Here is a 6,528-nt window from a genome sequence, read left to right as displayed (position 1 = left end):
GGCACCATCAGATTACCATCTTTTTCATTTGCTGCAACACCATCTTAAAGGGAAAAGGTATGCAAATGTGGAAGGTATTAAAGAGATCATCGACTTGTTTTTTATTTCATAGCCAAGTGATTTCTTTCATCAGGGCATTAACAACCTAATTGAAAGATGGAAAAGCATCATCGATAGGAATGGAGACTATTTCATTTAATAAATGTTTTGTTTGATATATTAATATATATATATAAGTTGTTCGGGGTTTTTTCATTTAAAAAAAAAAGCAACATTAATTTCTTGATGACCCAATATAATTTTTAGAAATAAATATTGCTCACAAAATACCACACTTGACAAAGGTGATGGTGTTGCCATGTTGAAAGATGAGGTTGATTATGATTGGTAAATCTTTGTTAAATATACTATATTTGTATGTTTCACAAGCAGGAAATCAGCTGCTTCAGTTCACAAAATAAAGTAACAAAAGAAATATAAAATCTTTTTGTATAAATATATGTAATTTAACTTTCTTATCAATGATGATAGTTCAAAATTAAGATGAAAATGGGTATTCTTATTGTTGTTTTTTTCAAATCAGTGTCACTACAAAGTTTGGACTTTTCACATCTAAAAATAAATACAAATATTGAATAAAATTTTACTTTCTGATTTTTTTTTTTCATGCAGAAATAAGAGACTTAAAAGATTACATCAAGTTTCTTGCAGTATTATCAGGGTAAACAAAATGAATGGGATAACATTGATTACTCATACAGTTCAGAAAGGATTAAGGATGTTTGTTAAATCTAAACTTAGGTTAAGATGAAGAGTAGTTCTAGAGAAGACATCATGTTAAAGAGGACATCGACATGTTTTATGCTTCAAAGCCAAGTGATTTCTTTAATCAGGACATTAACAACCTGATTGTAAGATGGAAAAGCATCGTCGATAACAATGGAGACTATTTCATTTAATAAATGTTTTGTTTGATATATATAAGTTATTCGGGTTTTCTCATCTAAAAAAATATACATTAATTTCTTTACGACCTAATATTTTAATTTTACCAAAAAAATTAATTAACGTTTAAAAATGACAGCGTACCAACTGAACAGTGACATGAGATATGAATTCACTTATGAGTTTAAATCTCTAATATATGTATCATTTTCAGTGAAAACCGTGAATATGACTGCTTTAGGATGGAAACGTTAAAATAATAACATCCTGTTATCTAGAGTTCGAGGCTACGTTCAGCACAGCATGAAATGGCCATCAACAAGATAACAAATTGGAGCAAGTCGTCTGTTTTCAGTGAAGTATACTTTTTAGTGATATATCACAGTTCCTAACGAGCTCATGGAGACACGACCTCGGATTTCTTTGCTGGGATTTGCCTCAAGAAATGGAAGATATTATTTTCTATTTCTCTTGGGAATGATAATGAGGTTATGTGTTACAGATAAAGAGAGTAGATTCAACGACTCGTTAGAAGTTCACGATATTTCACTGAACAAACTGACTTCACTTTCAAATCACTGCAAGTTCTTTAATGTTTTGTACCACTATACTGATATTCACTATGTCAGATACAATTGAAGATTGAACGTTTTGGAAAAGAAAAAATGTTATTACATTTGTTATAAACGTGAAAGGAATAGTAATTTCAAGACCTGTTAATTTCATGCCACATAGTTCGGTTTGAATTTCGCGCAAAGTTACACGAGGGTTATCTGCGTTAACCGTCACTAATTTAGCAGTACAAGACTAGGGGAAGGCAGATAGTCATCACCACCCACCGCCAACTCTTGGGCTACTCTTTTACTAACGAATAGTTGGATTGACCATCAAATTATAACGCCCCCACGGCTGAAAGGGCGAGCATGTTTGGTAGGGCGGGGTTTCGAACCCGCGACTCTCATATTTCAAGTCAAGCGCCCTAACCACCTGGCCATATCAGGACTTCATGCCACATAGAAAAAAATATAATATAATATAAAATAAGTAAAAGCTTTCCCAACACCACTGAATATCGTTGTTGCATGTAGTCGTGTTTTAATCTATAAACCTATGTATACACTACAACGCCAGCTGGTGATGGTTTGGATACTTATGGAGTTATATGAGTGCTTGTTTTTTTTTGTGTGTGTTGTTGTTGTTGTTTTTCTTTACAAACAACTGTACTGAGTACTTGGCTATAAGCGGTAAATGAAATAATATTTTACAAAATTTGAAACACAGAAACAAATAATACTCGTTCATATTATTTTACCCCGTTCATGATAGTTACCATATAAAGTAAATTTACTTTACTTGCAGTGTTCTTTAAACTGTGATAAAAAGTTTGTATTTTCCATTCGGGATGTTTTGAAATGACAATTCATGTTGATTTTTGAGTTTATATCAACCCGATGTAAAAGAGCTCATATCGTTTTTTTTATTTGTCAGTTTCAAGTATTGTTAGTTTATATCGTTTTTTTTTTATTGTCAGTTTCAAATATTGTTAGTTTATGAAAGGTTAAAGAAAGATAGCCATTTTTAAACACGTTCATACAGTGGAACAAATAAAGCACGCTTAAGGTTGAGCATTACACGACAGGATACAAAGCACGCCCATTTGTTACATGAATGAGTAGAAAAATGTCCATATACTGGAAAATAGAGGAAATATTATATTTATATAATATTCATATTTACAGAATAGGGTAAAATTATGCTACTTGGTTACATGGCAATGTAAATAGACCCATTAGTTACAAAGTAGACATGGCCAGTTGTTATACGTCAAATAAACATATATTTTGTGTCACAGTAGAGTAAACACATAACTTGATTTTGTCACAAATCATTAAAACTTTAAGCTACTTCATTACTCCCACATCTGAACTTTAAAAACATAAAAGTAGAAACTCAAAGTACTAAAAACCTCAACTCCAATGGTCAAATGTTCGTGAGTTATAGAGTTAGTACTAAAGACTTCAACTTCAATGGTCAAATATTCGCGAGTTATAGAGTTAGTACTAAAGACTTCAACTTCAATGGTCAAATGTTCGCGAGTTATAGAGTTAGTACTAAAGACTTCAACTTCAATGGTCAAATGTTCGCGAGTTATAGAGTTAGTACTAAAGACTTCAACTTCAATGGTCAAATGTTCGCGAGTTATAGAGTTAGTACTAAAAACCTCAACTCCAATGGTCAAATATTCGAGAGTTATGGAGTCAGTACTAAAGACTTAATTCCAATGGTCAAATGTTCGAGAGCTATTATTGTTAGTTATAAAAACGATTCCTCAATCTTAGTTGTTTTGTTTTAAACAAATGCTCAGAAAAAAACTGAATAATTCATTTAAACTGAAAATAGAGAGGGGTGTTCATAGTGTAAGGTAATGATAGAAGGATGAATGCTTTAGCCTAACAGCGCCCTTTTCCACCATTAATGGTGGTCCATATAATGGCTTTGGTTATGGACTATTGTCCTGCAGCTCAACTTCGAAGTCAGGAGGTTTCAGCATATACTAAGTTCGATGTTATTCCTCTCCTCTTTACAAGTTTTCCTAATTTAATCAACTATGCATCCATTTGAGCAACTCAGAGGTACAGAAGTCCAAGTGAAATGTCTGCGAAAGGCATAGCATGCATACCCCTTTGTACCTGCATCCTGTGGAGAAAGATGGATTGAACGTGTAGTTTTATGCATTCATATCTTATAGAATCTCGTCCGTACAAAGAAGATATTACCCCATGGTATACTGTTATTAGCACCTTAACCTTATAATATACAGAACACATCTTGGCGTTTTCTAGACTCTTTAGATGCTTAACTTACCATTATAACTATAACCTGCAACCACTATGAATACCTTGGAAAAAATCTTGCGACTTGCGATATCCATTTTAAAACGTTGTATCAATACTAAATCGATAATAAATTGCCAGGACTTTTGAGACACTTAATTAAATATATTATTCGTCCAAAATGACGACATTCTTCTATTTCTCATAGTCCCGACGCCATTTCTATCATTGGTATTCTGTTCACTATGTGTTTTGGGAAAACATTGTAAACACGGTTCGTGTGCCATGTGAATTACCTCGTCCACGTGCGCAAAGGATTTGTCTCCTTTTTAACTTTCCATGACAACTTTTAAAACTTTCTTCGTTACCCCTGGAATGCCTGTTGTCCGTGCCAGAATCGTATAATTTCTTGATTTATCATGATTCAACACGGCAGATATCTCCTTCTTCAAAATAAAAAATTTCATGTCTTGCCTACTTTTATAATGTGGAACAGGAGAACTTTGCTCAAGAAATTCCAGTGATGTAACTCTCCCAGAGCTTTTAAACTGTGTTATCAAAAGCCACAAGAAAGTCTTGTGATGTAACTCTCCCAGAGCTTTTAAACTGTGTTATCAAAAGCCACAAGAAAGTCTTGTGATGTAACTCTCTCAGGACTTTTAAACTATATTGTCGAAGACCACATAAAAGTCCAGTGATGTAACTCTCCCAGAGCTTTTAAACTGTGTTATCAAAAACCACAAGAAAGTCTTGTGATGTAACTCTCTCAGGACTTTTAAGCTATATTGTCAAAGACCACATAAAAGTCCAGTGATGTAACTCTCCCAGAGCTTTTAAACTGTGTTATCAAAAGCCACAAGAAAGTCTTGTGATGTAACTCTCTCAGGACTTTTAAACTATATTGTCAAAGACCACATAAAAGTCCTGTGATATAACTCTCCCAGAGCTTTTAAACTGTGTTGTCAAAGGCCACAGGAAAGTCCTGTGATATAACTCTCCCAGAGCTTCCAAGCTGTGTTCTCAAAGGCCATAAGATTGCAAGGGAGTAAAGCAATTGGATAAGCAAATGTTTATCATAAATCGTGAAAACCCCTCTGTATTGAGACAAAATTTAACTCTAAAGCCTCTTGAAGAAAAGTGTTGATATAAAAATACCAAACAGGAACTGACATAATAAACATTATTGTCGGATTTTCTTGCGTTTCTGGTCAACTTTAAAACATTCATTATATGTGTATTCATTATTAATGCATTTTTTTTTCAGAATTTAACGAAAGTTGGTTGTAGTTACGCACAAAGCTACACAAAGGAATATCTGTGCTCTGCCTATCACGTGTAAGTCTGCAGACATACAGTTGTGCCACTTCGGGGAGGGGGGGCAGAAGTTAACAGTAGGGAACTAAGGCTGTAGCTGTATGATCACAGATGGCGCTAAAATCGCTCCACTATGTTTCATGTCACTTAAGCTGTTCGTATTTTGTATAATATCAAAATAATAAAATGATAACCCTACTTAAAGGCAAAAAGCGTCACACACACATAAGTTGCGAGATTTAAACAAATATGTCATTGTTAGTGATTGTTGTTATTTTTTACCTATAGGCCAGGCTTGACCTTATGATTAATGTGTAGGACTGTGGATCCGAAGGTCCAAACCTTGGTCCCGTCACCCCTCCCCCTTTGGAGCCGTGAGTGCGTTATAAGAATGACGACCAAATCCAATTATATGATTAGAGTTGACCAAAAGCAGGAAGTGGGTGCTTTTGACAAACTATTTTCACTCTTTTATCAGCTCAAAGTTAGATACGGATAGAACAAATAGCTCTTTTGTAGATTTACGAAAATATTCGAGACAAATCAAATTTTTAACAATAAAACAAGTCTATTCTACATCTTTACAGTCTGAATTTAAATAATAAGTAACAAACCTAGACCCAAAGCTTGATAGTTCAAGCCTCTATAAATAGAAAATAAGCTTAGTCCTAAGCATGATAATTTTATATCCTATCAATAAACAACAAGCCTACTTCCAAACTTGATGGTCTTAACCTCTATAAATAAAAACAACCTCTATTCCCAGCATAATAGTCTCATCCTATGTAATTAAAACAAAAACTTCCTCCCCAGCTATATAGTTTCAGTCTGTACAGATAACAAACCGAGCAGCCTAGACCCTAACGTGACAGTTTTACCTTTATTTAAACACAAAGCCTAGTATCCAGTCTCATAGTCTCAACCTTTATAAATAAGACAAAAAGTTCAGTCTCTAGCTTGAATCTCATCTTCTGTTAATAAAATACAAGCCTTGTCCCCATCGTGATAGTCCCAACCTCGTTTAATAACATTAAACATAGTATCAAGTTCACAGTCTCGATTTCTATTAACAAAGATCAAGACTAGCGCCAAGCTTGATACTCTCCTTAAGATGTGTTAATAAAAAAGACAAGCCTAAACTAGCTCGATAGTCCCAATTTCTACAAGTGAAAAGCAAGAAAATACTCAGCTTGACAATCTCGTCCTTTATTGACAGAAAGTCTGGTAATTATTTAGATACTCTCGTCCTTTATTGACAGAAAGTCTGGTAATTATTTAGATACTCTCGTCCTTTATTGACAGAAAGTCTGGTAATTATTTTGATACTCTCGTCCTTTATTGACAGAAAGTCTGGTAATTATTTTGATAGTCTTGTCCTTTATTGACAGAAAGTCTGGTAATTATTTTGATAGTCTTGTCCTTTATTGACAGAAAG

This window comes from Limulus polyphemus, unplaced genomic scaffold (assembly GCF_000517525.1).
Source record: "Limulus polyphemus unplaced genomic scaffold, Limulus_polyphemus-2.1.2 Scaffold2008, whole genome shotgun sequence".
NCBI classification, from domain to species: Eukaryota; Metazoa; Arthropoda; class Merostomata; order Xiphosura; family Limulidae; genus Limulus; species Limulus polyphemus.
Note: the sequence above shows the minus strand (reverse complement) of the source record.